This window comes from Alligator mississippiensis, chromosome 10, assembly GCF_030867095.1.
Source record: "Alligator mississippiensis isolate rAllMis1 chromosome 10, rAllMis1, whole genome shotgun sequence".
In the NCBI taxonomy this organism is placed as follows: Eukaryota; Metazoa; Chordata; order Crocodylia; family Alligatoridae; genus Alligator; species Alligator mississippiensis.
Window position 1 is genome coordinate 46,230,085 of NC_081833.1, and position 17,975 is coordinate 46,248,059.

The window sequence follows — 17,975 nt, forward strand, 5'->3', positions numbered from 1 at the left end:
TATATGTAGAACGCTAAACAAATGCTTTCCTTCAAATGCTTTAAAACTTGTAACTGTCTAGATGTTCACAGCCCATCCAGGAAAATGAAAACTTTGAGAGATAACTAAAGGTACCCACCAAAGCCATTCCTTCATGGGCACTGTCAGATGTACAGCTCCCTGCTGTAACTCATGGTGCTTAACAGGAAGTGCCATGAGTTACAGTGATCCCCTTGACTCAACAGACTCTGTTGGGTCTGGGGGCTTCTGAGATCAAGCTCCAGTCTGGAGCCAGAAGCAGACTGGCTAAGTTTGCAGATAACACCAAATTATGGGGAAGTGCAGTCACGCTAGAGGATAGGCTGGCAATTTTGGCCAACCTGGACAGCCTTGCAAGGTGGGTGAATCAAAACCTGATGACTTTCAACACAGAGAAATGCAAGGCGCTCCACCTTGCAAGAAAAATGTCACATCATACTTATAGGCTTGGTAGTGCTACACTCACTAGCACCATGACCAAAAAAGACTTGGGGGTCATGATTGACCACAAGATGGACATGAGCCACCAATGAGATGTCGCAGCCAGCTAAGCAAATAAAACTCTGGCTTGCATCTACCAAAAGCATCTCGAGCAAGACCCAAGAAGTTATCCTCCTGCTTTACTCAGCCTTGTTGAGGCTGCAGCTGGAGTACTGCATCCAATTCTGGGCTCCACACTTTAGAAAGGATCTGGACATGCTTGCGAGAGTCCAGAGGAGAGCCACATGCATAGTTAGAGGTCAAGAGAACAGGACTTATAAGGAGAGGCTGAGAGGCATGGGACTTTTCAGCCTGGAGAAACGAAGGCTCAGGGGTGACTTGGTGACAACCTGTAAGTATATAAGGGGGTGCATCAGGAACTGGGAGAATGTGTTCACCAGGGCACCCCAAGGAAAGACAAGGTCTAATGGTCACAAACTGCTGGAAGACCATTTTTGACTGTACGTAAGGAAAAACTTCTTTACCGTCCGAGTCTCCAGAGTCTGGAATAGACTCCTCCCAGAAATGGTGAAAGCACCTGCTCTGGATACCTTTAAGAAATGCTTGGATGCTTATCTTGCTAGGGTGATCTGATCCCAGCTGACTTCCTGCCTCTTGGGCAAGGGGCTGGACCCAATGATCTCATGAGGTCCCTTCCAGCCCTAAAGTCTATGAAATCTATGAAGTCTATGAGGCAGCTGCATGTCTACAACCTCTCTCCCTGACCCCACCCCTTCTTCCCCCAGCTCCAGAGCAGTCTTCAGGATGGGAGGGGGAGAAGGGAGGGGAGGCAGTTCCATTTGGGGTTTGCCCAGCCTTTGCTGGAGGGGAAGGCTCCAATTCATATTCCCCCTCCAGCGAATGCTGGGCAAACCCCAGATGGAATTCTCTCCACTCCCTTTCCCCCTCCCATCCTGAAGACAGCACTGTGGGCAGGGATGGGCTGTATCAGCTAAGCCCTACTCCCTGCGTTCACTGACAGAAGTTAATGAAGATGCTTCATTTTGGAGTGCCTTCTTCTAAACCTTCATGTAATTAGGGTTTATCTGTCATGCTGTTGGGCACTTTTAAAGGGCTCTGCAGCCCTGCTCTTGTGTCAGGGCATGGCTGTAGAGTACTTTCAGGGGGCCAGTCATGCAACAAAATGTTACTTCTGTTAGCACCCCATATTACATATATACTCTAGGGTGTAGCCCAGAAGAGCATAGACCCATTTGTTTTTAATATATCTAAACCATTAATGTTTTGTTGCAGTCAAAAATCCTGTAAATCATCTCCTTTGTGAAGAATTCCCTATTTTTGTCACTCACATTTATGGAAAATCTGTTACTGTTATTTGTGATATTTTCAAATTCAAAGCATGTTATTTGGCTTAGTACTTTAGCCCTGATCTCAATGTGGTAGGACTTTTGAGTTTTTCACAGGAGATAATATATGTTTTCAAGGGTTTGCATTTCTCACACCATCAAGCTCTGATAGCGAAGGAAAGCTACTGGAGTGTGGTTTTGATGGCTGAGAAAACTGGATGGCAGAAAACACTAATAGAACTGTGTGTGGTGCTGGATTTGGGTCTGTCTGTTTTTTGACTTGGGCAGGTTAGTGTTGGTGGCAAGGGATGGCATGTTTGGGCTGATCTGGAGATTTAACATTAGTAGCTTCAAATCTTCTTTTACTGATTGGTTGAGGACTGTTTAATTTCTCTAGCATGCAGATGATGAACAAAAGAATATTGTTGTAACATCCTTAATTTCTCCTTCCCTCTTCTCCTCTTTCCTTGTGATTCGCTTCATGTTCTCTCACAAATTGAAAGTATAAAATAGAATTTGAGGAAATGTGCATTTTTACTTTCTGAGAACTAATTTTCTGTATTACCAGGAAAAGCTGTAGATGCCTAGCAATAGACATAGTTAAGGTGATAAATAAATTATTCTTGATCACAGTGCAGGGGCATATAATGAACTAGGTATTTAATCTAATATGACTTAATAAGGGTTTAATGGGTTCAGCTGTGTTTGATCATTTCAAGGATAGCTTTTCTTAAACTGAAGCATTTTACCTTTTTTGAGGTACCTGCTTTCATTTACACTGTAACAGGTGTTTCATGAATTATAATTCAGGAAACATTGGGTGCAGGCATTTTAAGAATATATGTACACCCTAAACTCTGAATTTTTCATATACTTTTCTGCAGAGCTGACCAATAACACTTCTGAATAAATAGAAACATAGTAAAGGTCTGGATTTAGATGGTGGGTAATCCATTGGGACACTCTGAGATCTAGGATCATTCTTTTCTCCAGGCTGTAACCCATAGTTCTGATGTGTATAATTCACATCTTTCCTTTCACAGTGACCTTTTAAGTCCCATGGAATTACCCCAGGTGCAAAATTCCTGCAAGATGGGAGTACCATTTTAAATACCAGTGATAATTGCAAAACCAGCTTCTTGATTGGCCCAAAGAAAAGTGTGTTTGTTTAAGTATTCACATATGAGCCTTTTAGCTTTCACCGATATACCAACATGCACACAGGGAAAAATAATTTCTTTTAATGTGTGGCAAGTTGAGTATATAGACAATTTGCATGAGTAAGTGCAATCCATCATAATATATCACCAAAGATTAGCCTGCTTATGAGGCTGACATGTTTTGAAAGCAAAACACCAAAGTGAAATTTATTTTCAAACCTGTACCTCTATAGCTTTGATCAAGGAAACAAAGCATGATGTTGTTTTAAGAAGACACTAATGACTGAAAAAGAAGTGATCTATTTAAAAATCTTGATCTGCTCTGGATAATGGCTACAGGACTTACTACAACTCTCATTAATGTTGATGAAAAATTCCTATGCCTTACTCAGCTGCAGTCTGCTAGTTAGAAATGTTAATATCTATATCTCTGATTACTAGAATGTATGTCTGGTGAAGACTTACTTTTTTATAATCAACAAACATATTGCATATTGTGGAATACAAAGATTTAGAATCTAAAAGCATTGACGAACAGAAAAATATAAGGCCAGATGATTGACAGGACAAGAAGCAGACAGACAGGTACTGTGTGTAATAGACTAGAACCAGCCTCTGGAAAAAACATGAAAAATGGAAATTAAAACAACACAAAGACAAAGAGCATTCTGAATTTGTCATAATTCAATTTTTATAGCTTTGCACACATTGTTATTCAGCCAAAAATGAGCATAAGGTTTTATGAATTTAATGATACATTTCTGTGTTTGTGTGCGCATGTCTTGCATTCCTAAATGAAAAATGGAAAAATAAAAGCTGAGAGTGTGATGTGATTTTAGGTCATATGTCAAGTCTATTTGAAACATCAACTGCATCAGTTCACCTCCAAATGATACTAATATTAAGCTTTCAGATATATATTTTTTAACAAATAAAACTGAAAGAGATAGAACCTGTGTCCTCAGAACAAACATTTTGTTATTTATGGGATCATCTGGGAAAGAATATCATTTTCCCATTGAGACTTGCAATGGATATTTATGTGTGTCTGGATGCAGTTACTGTTAAAGTGTAACTATCTGTATCTGTATGACTTCGGAAGTTCCCGGCTTTGTTTTCTGCATAGTGTAGTTAAAGAGAGCTGGTAAAATGAAAGAGTAAGATTTGTCATGTTTATACTAAGTTCTCTTTTCTCCAATCTGTTAATACATGTTCTCTTTCCTAACTTATATGTTCTCTTGATCCATACACCAAGGCTCCCAATGTAAGCACTTATAAAAATGCAATTGCACAGAAAGTTTCAGGCCATCTCATTAGCGATGCATTGGGGGACCATGTGAAAGCAAATGCCTCCCCAGATTTCTGTGCTGATGGTGGGGTGTGGGGCACAGGGCTGCAGCCCAGCTGGAGCCAGGGCCTGGCAGCAGTGGGAGCAGTGGTGATATTTCTGCACTGATAATAGGGCACAGGGCTGCAGCACAGTTTGATCTCATATCTGGCAGCAGGGGGGGCAGCAGTGGCACAGAGTTATGCTCCCCCACTGTCAGCGTATGACGTATCATCAATGGACCCTTTATGGAATTATTTTTCCTTCCAGTTGTTGTAGATTTTAATTAATTTATTAAGAATCTCATTTGATGCTGCTTTTCTAATCTAGTAGCAGTCTCCATTCATCACCTTGCACTACTTAAGACAATGGACCTTCTAGAATAAACACTGTGGGCATGTTCAAGTTCAGTTTTTACATACCCTGTACCTGTCATAATTAAAGTTTGCTTCAACTGACAGATTAAAGGGTTCCATGGCTAAACCTTTATTCTGTTAATAGTTAATAGTCATGGAAGAGTCTAGGCTAACTGAATTCTGATTCTACTAACTTAGAATCATAGAAAGTTAGGGCTTGAAGGGACCTCAGGAGGTCATTTAGTCCAACCCCCTGCTCAAAGCAGGACCATCCTGAACTAGATTATCCTAGCCAAACTTTGTCTAGCTGGGTTTTGAAAACCTCCAAGGATGGAGCTTCCACCACCAATCTGGGTATCCTGTTCCTGTGTTTTACTACCATCCTAGTGAGAAAATTCTTCCTAATATCTAGCCTTGCTGCAACTTGAGACCATTGCTCCTTGTTCTGTTATCTGCCACCACTGAGAATAGTTTAGCTCCATCCTCTTTCAACCCTACTTCAGGTAGTTGAATACTGCTATTAAGTCTCCTCCTTTTTACACTAAATAAGCCCAGTTCCCTCAGTCTTTCCTCATAAGTCATGTCCCTCATGCCCCCTCACCATTTTTGGACTCTCTCCAATTTGTCTACATCCTTTTTGTAGTGGGGGGGCCCAAAACTGAACACAGTACTCCAGATGTGGCCTCACCATTGCTGAATAGAGGGGAATAATTACTTCCCTTGACCTACTGGCAACATACCTACTTCATTAGTCTGTGCAACTGTTTTAGAAATTGCAGAACAAGTATTCTGACTCTTCAGCTTCTAACATTGTTGAAGTCATTTGAATGTTGAAAAAGAATAATCATTCAAAAGTTTTGTTTGAAATCAGTTATATACAGAAAAAAGTCTTTGTACTAATTTTAGATTGTCTTATTAAATGTTATGCTAAATTAATTACTGTTTGATTACCTGAAGAGGTGGTTTATATTTCAGTGTTGGTCAAGCCATTCTCATACTGTGTAGGCAGACCATGTTCTGAATCTGAATATTGCCAAAGTCTGAGAGGGTTAAGGGCAGTGGACTCAATTCATTAGTATTCCTCCAACAACTACAGTAAAATCTCTGCTATCCAGTACTTAATCAACCATTACTTAACCAACCATAACTTAACTATACTCCATTACCCAGAGTTTCCAGCAGATGGTCAGACACGGGGGAGGGGGAGAAGCTCACATGCGGCAGCTCCCACCACCCTGCATTGCCGCCGCTCTGCATGCAGCCACTGCTATACCCCGCCCTCCCTCCCTCAGTGCCATGTTATCTGAAAACCCTGCCAGGTTATTTCGGATAACTGGAGTTTCTACGTAACCGGCAATCCCCCTTACCCCGGCGATGCCAGATAACAGAAATTTTACTGTAGTTTCCTAGCAGAAATACTTTCTATGCAGTTAATTCTTTATCTTCATATGACTTCACAATGTACATCCAATACCATATATTTTAAATGCATAAAATAAGGAAACCACAGTGAAAGGAGTGAAAATGAACTTTCATCTCTAGAAGTTTTTGTTTTTGTTTTATAAACCAAGAGTGCCATGTAAGTGTCTCATTTCTTGGTTTGCTTAACCATCTGTATGGAACCTCCACAATCTGGTTAGGATGTGAAACATGTGAATGTTTATGAAAGAATGGACTTGGTTGATTTTTTAGGATGACATATGTATTATAGATATGGGAACGACATAGATGAACACTCTGAAAAGCTGGCTGTTTGGTATAAAAGTGAACCTGATCATTGGAAGAAAGACTTCCAAGAGAGAAATCTCTCTGCTTCTTATTCATATCCTACCCCCCCCGCCCCACATTTTATGACATTCATTTTCTGTTTCTTAGACTGTGTGGAACTGCAAATTTCCTAGGACATTTATGACTTCATTAGTATTTGTGTTCACAAATTTCAGCAATGTTTTAAATCATTTGTGTGCATAAATTATTTTCACTTTACGTTAGAATTAAATGAACCTTTATTGACATTGATATAATAGATACAATCATTTACCATTACTAACTTAAGCTAAACAGTATGAATAATTAAATTAAATAATTACATTAAATAATTACATTAAATAATTAAATTCCTAATGGTGAGTATAGAAATTCAGGAGGTTAGATCAGGTAAGAAGTGGCTGCTTGATCTAATTTAGTTTACCCATGTACAGACTTTACAATTAGCTCTCTGGTTAGATTGTTCTAAGTGCCAAACTGTACAGACATTCCCTGACAATTAGACTGTTTAAAAAATGGTCCACCTGATCTAACTTAGGGCACCTGAGAGGTGCCCTAAGTTAAACTGGATACAGGTTAGACCATAGGTAATGCACAGGAGGGATATGGGGGGGAAGGCACGTGCCCTCCCTGACAGGGCCAATGCTGGCAGCGGCACCTGCAGGAGCTCACCAGCTCTGGCCTTGTGGACGACACTGGCAGCAGCACCTGTGGGAGCTCGCCAGTTCTGCTCTTGCTGCCTATGCTGGCAGTGGTGCCTGTGGGAGCTCGCCAGCTATGGCCCAACTGCAGCCACTGTCAGTGGCGCTTGTGGGTTCCCCACCCCCAGCCAGACTCGGGAGGCACCAGTCACCTGTGGATTAGACCAATCTAACCAAACATCTGTACATATTCAGAGTGCAGCCACAGGGCTGGGGAAGCCCAGCAATGCGCCAGCCTTGGGGCTGCATTTTTATGAAGTCTTCTGCCTCCCACTGCACTGGGCTATTTTTAGGCCCTGATCCTTCTCCCCACTCCTAACAGATAACCCCTCTGCTGACCAGCCACCTCCCTTGATCCAGGAACCACTCCTGCTGCTGGCTTTACCAGTGTTCATTGCTGCTGGGAGCCCAATCAAAGTAAGTCAGGTTGGGGGGATGGGTGAATATATTGCTTGGGTTGATATTGGTGTGCAGGGGGAGGGTCAGGGATATAAAAGTATTCCTCAGTGGGGGGGGGGAAGAGAACCCCCCCCCCAATTCTACTTAATCCTCCTGGATACCACTCTCCCAAACCCTGGTAGCCCCCCAAGCCTCTCAAGCTCCCCTTTCATGTACCCCATTAGTCCCAGTCCCTGATTCTGCCAACCCTCCCTGCCATTGTCCCACTAGCCTGCCCAATCCCACCCACTTCTTCCCCTACCCGTACCTTGATTTACCTTAGATCGGTTTACCAGCACTTATCTAGTCACTGAGTTAGCTCAAGTGGCCATTTTTTACTTGATCTAACCTCCTGAACTTCTAAGTTTTTTACTTGATCTAACCTTTCTGATCTTCTAAGCTGTGTGTGCCCCCTGAAACAAAATTCCTTGAAGTTGGGGGCCATGACACCCCTTTGCTTTACCCTGACCCTCCCTTTGTGTTCACTTGCCATTTGTACTTAATGTACTTATACTTTTAAGAAAAGGGAGGTTGCCCTAGGGATTTCTGAGTGAGCTGTCATCTCCTGCTATCCTACTCCCTGTTCTGAGTTTGTTCTGGCTCTGGCCTTGAGCCCATCTCCACACTACTGCCAGGTACCTAATCTCTCCTGGTCACCACACCCTCCTGGTCCTCCCCAGGCACCCAAACTTCTCTGGTCCCATCTTCCCCCCTTCACCCAGGCTCTTACCTCTGGCCCCACTCCCAGGCCTGTTGGGACCTCCTCCTCCCCTTAGTTTCTCCCAAACCTCCAGTTGTTACCACTAGCTGTAATCTTTTAGGTGTTATTCAGGATCTGCAGCCATCCTGCCCAGATGTTCTCTTAGCAACCTCCAGGGCCAAACTGACTGCCCAGCTCAGGCCTGAGCTTATATACAACAAACCCAGTTGTTACGCCTCAGCTCTGTATTCTTGGGCAACCCTGGCACAGGATGCAGTCTGTCTGACTCACAAAGGACTCCCCCCCACATAAACGAAACTGATTAAGATGCAGTGAGAGACGCACCTAAAACTCTCCAGATAAGGGTGATAAGAGTGAACAACTGCCCTCGGTCTCATTTGCATCTGAGATGGAACCAGATGACCATTCATTTACATGAGAGATGGAAAACAGAAAGCCTGAAGCAGAGACTGCAGTGAATTCTGGGACCAGAGAAGCAGGAGAGCGCTGCATGATGGGGAATCTGTGCTTCCAATGTTAATTAACCCATGTTCACACACACCCAGCTCAGCATTTATCAGACCAGTTCTAATCTGGATTTGCTAAGGACTTTTCCCCCCCCAGACACACACACACAGCTCTAAGTTTAATAGGCATCTCGGGCCGTACATTCCCCGGTCCCACTATGGGAGGCCTATTTAAACTTGATTGACTAAAACTCGGTTGCCGGGTTAGGGAATGCTGAGGCAAGAGACCGAGTCAGAGGGGGTACGGGCAACATTTGAACAATGATTAAGGGTTCATCACAGCATCCAGCCTGCTGGAGCCCTAATCCCAGGTGTTGTCGTATCTTTCCCGAGACGACTGGTGGGAGTCCTCTCCACAAAAGGTTATGAGCACCCCAATAATTGCTTTAAGTCTGTTAAAAGAGTATAGTTAAATCTGGAAAAGTCATGCTAAGCTGAGGCTTGTGCACAACAAGTAAAAATCCAAAATCCTGATGCTGCAAGCTATCTATTTTTCCTGAAGAAACCATGAGATATCCCATCAGGATATCAGCCATCCATAGGAATCTCAAGCTGGCTCCCAAGTATTTGGGTTACTCCCTTATCTTAAGTGTTTCCTGATTATCAATCAGTTTCCTGAGATGGTCCAAACCAGATAACCCCTTGTCAATAGAAAAGACAGTGATTTACACTACTGAGGGTGCTTCGAAGCAGCTGAACTGAGGGTATAAAAATCTGTAAGTGTGTGTGCTTAAAAAAAAGAAGAGAAGAAAGAAAAAGGAAAGAAGAAGAAAACTCCTGTGTTGACACCATCCCCTGTCGTTCTTGGGACGCTGGAAGAACAGATCGTCTCTCTCTTCAAGGATTGTGCTACGGACTGTGCTTGTCAGCTTTGCAGCCTGGGTACCGTGGACTCGGTGAGATTCCCAGCGTTCTCTCTTCTCTCTAGGCATAAACTTCTGAACCTGAACTGTATCAGTTAAGCTTGAGCTAAGTTTCCCCAAATACTTAGTGAAACCAGGGTAGTATTGTCATTGTTTGTGTTTGTTTTTCTTTTGCATGTCTATTACTACTAGTACTATCATATATTTCATATGCTTAGCAATAAATAACTTTTATAGGCAAACTGGTAGTAATTGGGTATATTTTTCCTTCTCTGCTTCTTTTTCCTCCTGTGCTCTGCAGCAACGCTTCTTTTACCTATGCTAAAGATCCCTGTGAAGCCTAAATTATTGTGGGCTCTGCTCATCAAGAGGCCAAGATTGGGACGTGCTGAGTTTGAAACACGTAAGGGGATCAGCTTGTACAGGCTGATTGACCCAGTTTGACTCAGACGTGCCCTTATGAACTGAATGCTGGCCCATGAGGGTGTCAGCTGGACACCCAGCCGGATTCAGAGGGATTCTGTTTACCTGTGTGCTTGTGTTTGACTGCATTTTATTGTTGCTCTTATGAACTGATTCTTGGCATATGAGGGTGTCAGCCTGTCCATGCTGATCAGCCTGGCCAGATCAGGCGTGTCACGTTAATTTGTGTGTGTTTGTGTGTATGACTGATTTGGTGACTGGAGGAACCCAGTCCCATTGAGATTGAGTCCTGCAAGATAGCTCCACTGGGGGTGAGGGCTTGCAGAAGGGAGAAATACAGCTCCGTATAGTAACACAAGCAGCACATTGACAGAATCACCAAGACCTTAGAAACTATCCCTAATAAATGAGCACACCCCAAAGTAATGGGCAAATTTGGTAACACAGTCCCCTTCTAAATTATGTGGTCCCTGATTATCTCCTGCCACATCTGCCATCTGCCTCATCTGCAGCCTTCCTGCTCTTAAAGTAGCAGGAATGCCACACCTCCTACTATAGTAGTGCACCTACATGAGTTTCTAGTCAGATGGGAAGAAACTGAAGAAGGTCGGCAATGATCTTTGTCTGAACAGCAAGACATTGGATTCTTTGGGCCTGGTCCTATAATTCCTTGCTACTCTGAGTAGTTTGTGCCCACCTCTGTTCGATTATCCGCTCCCATGCCACTCTAGCACGTGCACCTGGTTTTGGGCATGATGAGATCCTGTGCAATCCTGGAGAAGCCTCTTGGTCACTCCTGGGAAAACCCCAAAACTTGTCTGCCATGACTTTGGATGGTTCTTCAGTGGTGGGGATTCCCATTGAGGGGACCTCTGGGATTGTCACATTTTCTGGTGGATGTATGCGGGGCTCCACCTCCCCTACACCCCATCCATATGCCAGCCTTTGAGAGGAGCCCAAGATCTTTGTGCGGCTTGCCCTCCAGTGGTGTCAGTCCTGGATCTTCCCTTCTTTCTTTTTTTCCTTTTTTTCCTTTTTTTTTTTCCCTAAGCCAGGAGTTCTGGCTGTTCCACCTTGCCCCAGCTGGTTTCTTTTGTGGCTCCTCGCTGAGCTGCCTCACGTCCTGTGTTCCCGTGCTGCTTGCCGCTGGTGCAGGATGCTTCCCCTGATCCCATCAGTGCCAACGTCGGCCTCTGTGTCTGGTCTTCCTTCTCTTGCCGGTGCTGGATGCACTCAGAGTGGGGAATCATCACCACTCCTCTCACTCCCGGCATTCCCCCTCGCTCCCTCTCGGAGCTGGCTTTTGAATCTGCCAGGCAGTGTCTCCCACTGATGTCACCTGGCTCCAGCTGCAGATAAGTGCTGCTGATAAACAGCACGGGTCTTTCTCCTGTGTCCCCGGATTGTCAGCATCCTACAAGGGGTAAGTTTTCTTCCTTTTCAGGGTTCTTCTTTAGGGGCTGCCTTCCCCTTGTCCCGGGCTCCCTGATGGGTGGGGCTCCTCGCTCACTCATGCTTGTACCCCTGCGACACAGTCCAATGGGACTCTGTAGTCAGTCAGATCAGACCTCCCTGTAAATCTTTACATAGGCAACCCCTGTTTTCCCCCTGGCTTTTATCAAGGGTATATTGCACTAATGTTTTCTCTTGTCCATTTGTTTGCAGTATTTTAAATAATGCTATTTAAATAACCAGTATTAAATAAACCAAGAACTCTAGGCTCAATTTCCTTACCCCATGGGAAAACCCATGTAAGAGGGGCAAAGAGCAAGATATTTTTATGAGTTTCTTTCTTCTCACACTTACTTATTTCCTTTCACAGAATTCATTATATGATACCAATTTAATTACCAATTCAGTCAGTGGAAGTTTTGCCACCAGCTTTAATGAAACAATAGAAAAAAAATGGTATATGAATGCATCAGGCATGGCTGGTGACCTGTGAGGCAGGTGGGGCAGGTGGAGCCTCACACTGGGAGTGACCCTGCACAGCTGGGGATGGCAGGGCCATGCAGGAATTCCTCATCGCTGCAAGCTGCCTCCTCCACTGCTCTAGTGATGCGCCCCTGCACCTGCCACTGCTTTGAGGAGTGCATCCCCATGCCACTGCCCTCACTGCAGCCCCGAGCACAGGGGGTGCAACACGGGGGCACCAGAGGGAGAGAAGCAGTGAGGAGGAGGTTTTCTGTGCAGCTCCTCTGCTCCCTGCAGTGCTGGGTCATGAGGGGAGAAGCAAGGCAGCAGGGAACAGCAGCAAGCAGGGGGCCTGCTGTTCTCTGCTGCTTTGCTTCTCCCCCCCATGACCTGGTGCTGAAGGGAGCAGAGGAGATGTGCAGAAAACCTCCTCCTCATCATTTCTTGCCCCCTGCTGCCACGGCAGTGTGCCCCCTGTATGAGGGGCTGCAGTGAAGGCAACATCACAGGGCTGCACTCCTCAAAGCAGCGGCAGGCGCAGGGATGCATCACCAGTGCAGCAGGGGGGCAGCTTGCAGTGGCAAGGAATCCCTGCATGGTCCCGCTGTCACAGCTGTGCAGGGCCACTCCCAGTGTGAAGCACCACCTACCCCACCTGTCACACAGGTCACCAGCCATTCCCGATCCATTCTAACTGTTGAAGTGTTTCTACTGTGCATGCACTATTAGGGTGGTAAGGAGATTGCCCTGAGGTCCCTTACTGTGCATACTCAACTTTTTGTTGTGTATGTGTAGTACATGAGCATAATCATGATCATGACATTGATCATATTGTTCTGAAACTGATGGGGTGGTGCCTGAGAGCCCCCTATTGACTGGCCACCACTGGAATGCATAGAGGACAGTGTTCTGTCCTGTAATACTGCTTAGATACTGCCATTCAAATCAGGTGTAATCCAACAGTTTATAACATGCTACCAAAAGCTCTATCCTCAAGCACAGCTTGCTTGCTCACTCTTAGTCCATGTACATCAGCCATGTAAACGAAGTGGTGGAAACAGCTCTAATATTATTTCCCTCCCAAGTAGGCTAAAGAAAAAGATTTCAAGGAGAGTAGGGAAGGTAGGTTCACATCCACATTTCCAGGATTGACATGTACAAAGTAGAAGCAACTGGGTACAGTATGCTTGAAAGTGATGTTCCTGGGAGTGTTACAGAAGGAATGTAGACTGTTCATAAAAGTAGAAAATGTAACCCTGATTTGTTATGAAAACCCAGAAACTGTAAAATACCACATATTGTTTAAAGATTTTGGGGGGCTGTTTCTCAGCACACTGCAGAAGGCGTGACTGTAATGTACAAAGCTGCCATTTATAACTTTCTTGCCAATATTTTTTATAATAAGCTCAACATAAATCCTGGCATAGGACTTCTTAATGACCCTCAGTGCTATGTTGCAGATTGTACTTTATATATTTATATGAAGTAGTAGGATAAGCATTAGCCTTGGAGCATTTTGTCTCTTTCAAAGGGGGAAGTTTTTGAAGGGCAATGTGACCACTAGAATTTTATTAAGTCATTTGAAAAGAGGGAGTAAAAAGAGACTAGAGAATACTACTTGCAACTGATGTATAGCCACCCACCATCCGAGAATGGAATTTGAAAAAGATGGTGGGTCAGATTTTCTGTTGTCCTACACCTTTTTTAATCAGTTATAGAAGTGTAAAGTGGGTGTAAATCATTACCATTTAGTGCTTTGTATTAGTATAAATGACTGCATAAAACAAAAAACCACAAGAAACCTGGCCCTTTCATTGCTCTTTGGAATTTACTGAGGTAGCATGATCCAATCACGTGGTTTCTCAGAGACAGTTTTAGCCACCACTGCTTTAGATCTCTAGATTTCATGGAATTTGTACAGTGAATGATTTTGTTAATCTGAAGTAGAGACCGATTCAAGAAAGCATCACTTAAGAGAGAAATTTGACTTGTTAGAAGGAAGCCCATTGCTCAAACTTAAGATTTTTGACAAAATGGAAGAAAAAAAGGGCATTAAGTGGTTCAAAATGTCAGTGTCCAACTCTCAATCTGGGCTATTGTGTGTGAGAGGGACAGTAGATTCCCCTCCCCCCCCCCTTCTCTAATTAGAATATTGAATTTGGGAGCTTTGAGATCAGTGGATGAGGAGTTAGATAGCTGCTAAATATTATTATAGAGGATTGGTAGAAAGTTTGATTTTAAAAAATGGAATTTAATATTATTGCTTTCACTCTGCTATTGCAAGACTTGAGGTGGGATCTTAATCTCATTTGGGTCTTATATCTAACTGGAATATGGCATCACCTGCAGCAGTATACCCAGAGATACACCTAGTTCAGTTTAATTTGGCTTCAAAGGGAGGAGTCACACCATCTTCTTCTTCAAAGTATGTTTTAAGGCCAATTTTTCTCCTTTATAGTGGAAAAAAGTCAAGAATAAAATCTAGTAAAAAAGATGAGCTGAAGGCCAGACATTTTTTTGAAGGATTATATTTTGCAAATAAAACAGAGCTGTTTTACATTGTAAAAAAAGTAATAAATTTTATAGTCCAACTGTAGGCAACAGGCAATTCTTTAGGCTCCTCAGTTCCCTGCCAACTATGCCAGAAACATCTGCAGGAACACATCATTTGAATAAGACACTTAAGTAAACAGGATCATTTATTAAAATCCCAGAATACTTGATTTTAAGGGGAATTAAAACTTTCCTGCCAGGTAATTTAAAAGAAAATAATATCAGAATAGGCACAGAATCATATTTGGAGACAAGATGGCCAAGTTATTGGATATATATATGCTGTGAAAGTCTGTCCAGTACCTGAAATACTGAGATATTTCCATGTTTAGCCTTTATTTTTCAAAGGAGCATAAGGAGATTTAGGAACAATTTCAGAAGCATTTATATGAGTTAGAAGCTTTTAAAGAAACACTTGATAGTCCTTAATTCTAATTGTTATGCAGTGAAGTGTGTGTGTCTGGCTTTCTTAAGTGCCTTTTAAAAATTCCAGCATTAAATTCCAGATTCACTGCCCAAGTAGCCTGTAGCTCTGTTATCCGGCATCCCCTGGGAATGGGGGATGCCAGATAACAAAATACGCCAGTTAATTGAGTGGCCCTGGCCGCCGCTTCTCCTGCTGTGTCTGGGGCATCGTTCTGCCCCTCCCGTGGCATCGCTATCCCTCCTGTGGCATTGCCACCAGTCCCACGGGCCCTGTGGGAGGCAGGCCCCGCACAGCCCCACACAGCCTGTTATGCCCCCAGGCTATGGGGGCTCAGCAGCACAAGCTGCTTTGCCCCCGGCCATGGGGGCTTAGAGAAACCAGAAGTGCCGCAGTGGGCACTTCTGGTTTCACTTTATCTTACAAGCCGGCATGCTGGTTAGTAGAACATGCTGGCTTTTAAGATGCTGGATAGCGCAGCTTTTACTGTACTTGTCTTTGACATAGGTTTTGAAATATTTCACTAATACAGAAATTACCCTTCTAATTACAGTTCTGTGTAACGTCGATTATACACCTGAAGTATTGGAATCTGTTGGAGCAGGGACTTGAAGGACATAAAATGAGCAAGTATAGATTATAAATATTATTAGATGTGATGTGCTATTGATTTTTAGGGAAAACTCTCTCTTCCCTGGAGCATAGGAAGTGAGAAGGGAGAAAGAATTGCAAAGAAATTTAACTAAAATGTGTTCCATTTTTTTATATTTAATTTTAGTCAACATTTGCTTCCTTAGATGTGTCCCTTCTTTAATTTCATTAATGTTTTCCTTTAAAACAGACAAAAGTGTAAGCTATAGGCATAGTAATTTTATATATACAAATATAAAACCATGCAGTCTTTCAGGAATGGCCTGTTTTTCAGTGCTGAGTCCTGAGTAAACCATTCCGTTCTATTACTCCAAGACTGGGTGCTCTGGCATCAGCATACTTGTGGCTTTCCAGTAGACAACAATGAATTTTGACCCCTGGCAAAGGCTCTGTCCCTTTCTGGAATGATTCAATTGGCCAATATTTACAGTGGGATAAATTGGTCTTTTAGGCCAGGAACAGACATTTAAAAAGCCCGAGCCTGAATTGATTCAATTTTTTGCAGGTTAGTCTAACCTGCAGAGATTGAACTGATTTGCAAGTGAATAGATATTCACCCTTGATTCCAGAAATGCAGTCGTATGGCTTCAATCGCTCAGGCTAGAAGCCGGGGGGGCAGTAGAGTGAGATCTCCATTCTCTTCCATAGTGCTGAGCTGGGGGGGGGGAGGACCACGCCCAGCAGGACACTATGATTAGGGAGGGGTTTCAACCCCCACATCAGTCTGCACAATCCCTCCCTACCCTGGCCGGCACAGTCCCCAGCCGGGGTGTGCCTGAAGGGGGAGGGGAGAATCAACCCTCACCTGGCTTTTCCTTGCTCACTGCTCAAAGGGCAGGGAGTGTTGCCAGAGCCCAGCCCCCAGCTAGCACTCTGAGGCAAAGGCAGGGTTGGGGAGGGGTTTGGAATGGACTGCTTGGAGTGCATGCATCTGTTGATGATACTGAGCCTTTCAATCTCCCTTTCCCTGCTTTTTAATACTGTCTGCAGCAAACTGATGACACTAACAGGTCCCATACATTGCAAATCAGGTCATTTCTCACAGTTCTCTCTGTCCCCTTTTGAACACTGACAGATTGCAGCCTTTGAAGCAACCTAGGCAGTAGGCAGCAGGCAGCTTATCAGAGCACAAAGCTTATCAGCCCATCAAGAACATAAAAGCCTTTCTCTCTCATTAGTTCAAGCTCTTAAATAGCTTTTTCACAGGCATTTGTAAGGAAGAACCAAAGGACATTACCAGCTGACCTGTTCATTAGTTCTGAAAAGCCCTAAGCAGAGACTATTCTGTCTGCATTTCTGCTAGTGAAATTGGAGACACACACACATAGATACCACTCAGCATTAGTGAGCATGGGGGTGGCATGGCCAGATGCCAGATGGGGTCTTTCCATTGGGGTCCTTGCTGAGGGAGAGGGGGAACCCTGTTGAGCAGTGAGGGAGGGAGGGAGGGAGGGTGGGGCAGGGGGAAGCCAAGCAGATGCTGTTTTGCCTGCAGTCTCCTCCTCCTTCTCAGCCAGCCAGAGCTCTGGCTAGGGAGGAGAGGGTCAGGGCCAGCGCTGCTCTCTGGAGCAGACATCCCAGCCCAGTCCAGGGCTGAAAAGCATGCTGGGGTTCTGAGGGACACTGATTTAACTTAAGCCAGGAAGGGGTTTCGGACAGAAGTTGCATAAACCAGTTTGTCCCAAATCAGTTAAGTCTGATACTACATTCAACCTGGTTTCTTAAACCAGTTTTGGTTATTTTGAAACTGGTTTATGTGCACTGAATTTATGTTTTGTTACAGGTTTAACCAGATTCTGATCACTTAAATCAGCTTCTGTGTAACTTCTGTCCCTAGCTTTAAGAAACAAGCCAGCATTTATTAGTCAAACGGAACACAATATTTAAAGGTCATAAACAGAATTGCCTGCCCCTTTCTACAACTTCCTAGAAGTTAATTCTATTTTTCTCCAACTGAGTTTCCCATCACCTTGATTGGTCCTGGACTAACATTTTCTATGTGACTTAAGCTCCTTAACACACCCAGTCTCTAGTCTCTTTAAGAAATATCCATCTCTTTGTATTTAGAAAATTCCAAGTCTCCAAATGTCACCCCCCAGTTGAAATGTTGGAAGAAACTTTACCCAACCTATTGTCCCTGGGTGATTTCTTCTGGTGACCAATGACTAATTCTTGTCCCTGGTCCAGCAAAGATATAACACATCCACTGAAACAGTCCATAATAGAATGGCCTGTGGGGGATCCCCAGCAGGGCCGGGGGGGCAGAGATTGGGGGCCCCCACACCTGTCCGGCAGGTGCCCGTCTTAAGGCTCTGGAGGTGCAGGTGAGGGAGCTCCGGGAGGAGGTTAGCAGGCTGAGGGGGATC

At 44.0% G+C, this 17,975-nt stretch overlaps 1 long non-coding RNA gene across 1 annotated transcript in view; it reads left to right on the plus strand.

Annotated features, from left to right (window-relative positions):
- The window catches only part of LOC109285705 (uncharacterized), an 80,713-nt gene extending 65,127 nt beyond the window's left edge, over positions 1-15,586 (plus strand). Inside the window, exon 8 of the long non-coding RNA XR_009455249.1 lies at positions 15,512-15,586. This is a non-coding gene — a long non-coding RNA (uncharacterized LOC109285705). The remainder of the gene's footprint in view (positions 1-15,511) is intronic.
- The last annotated feature ends 2,389 nt before the right edge of the window (positions 15,587-17,975 follow it).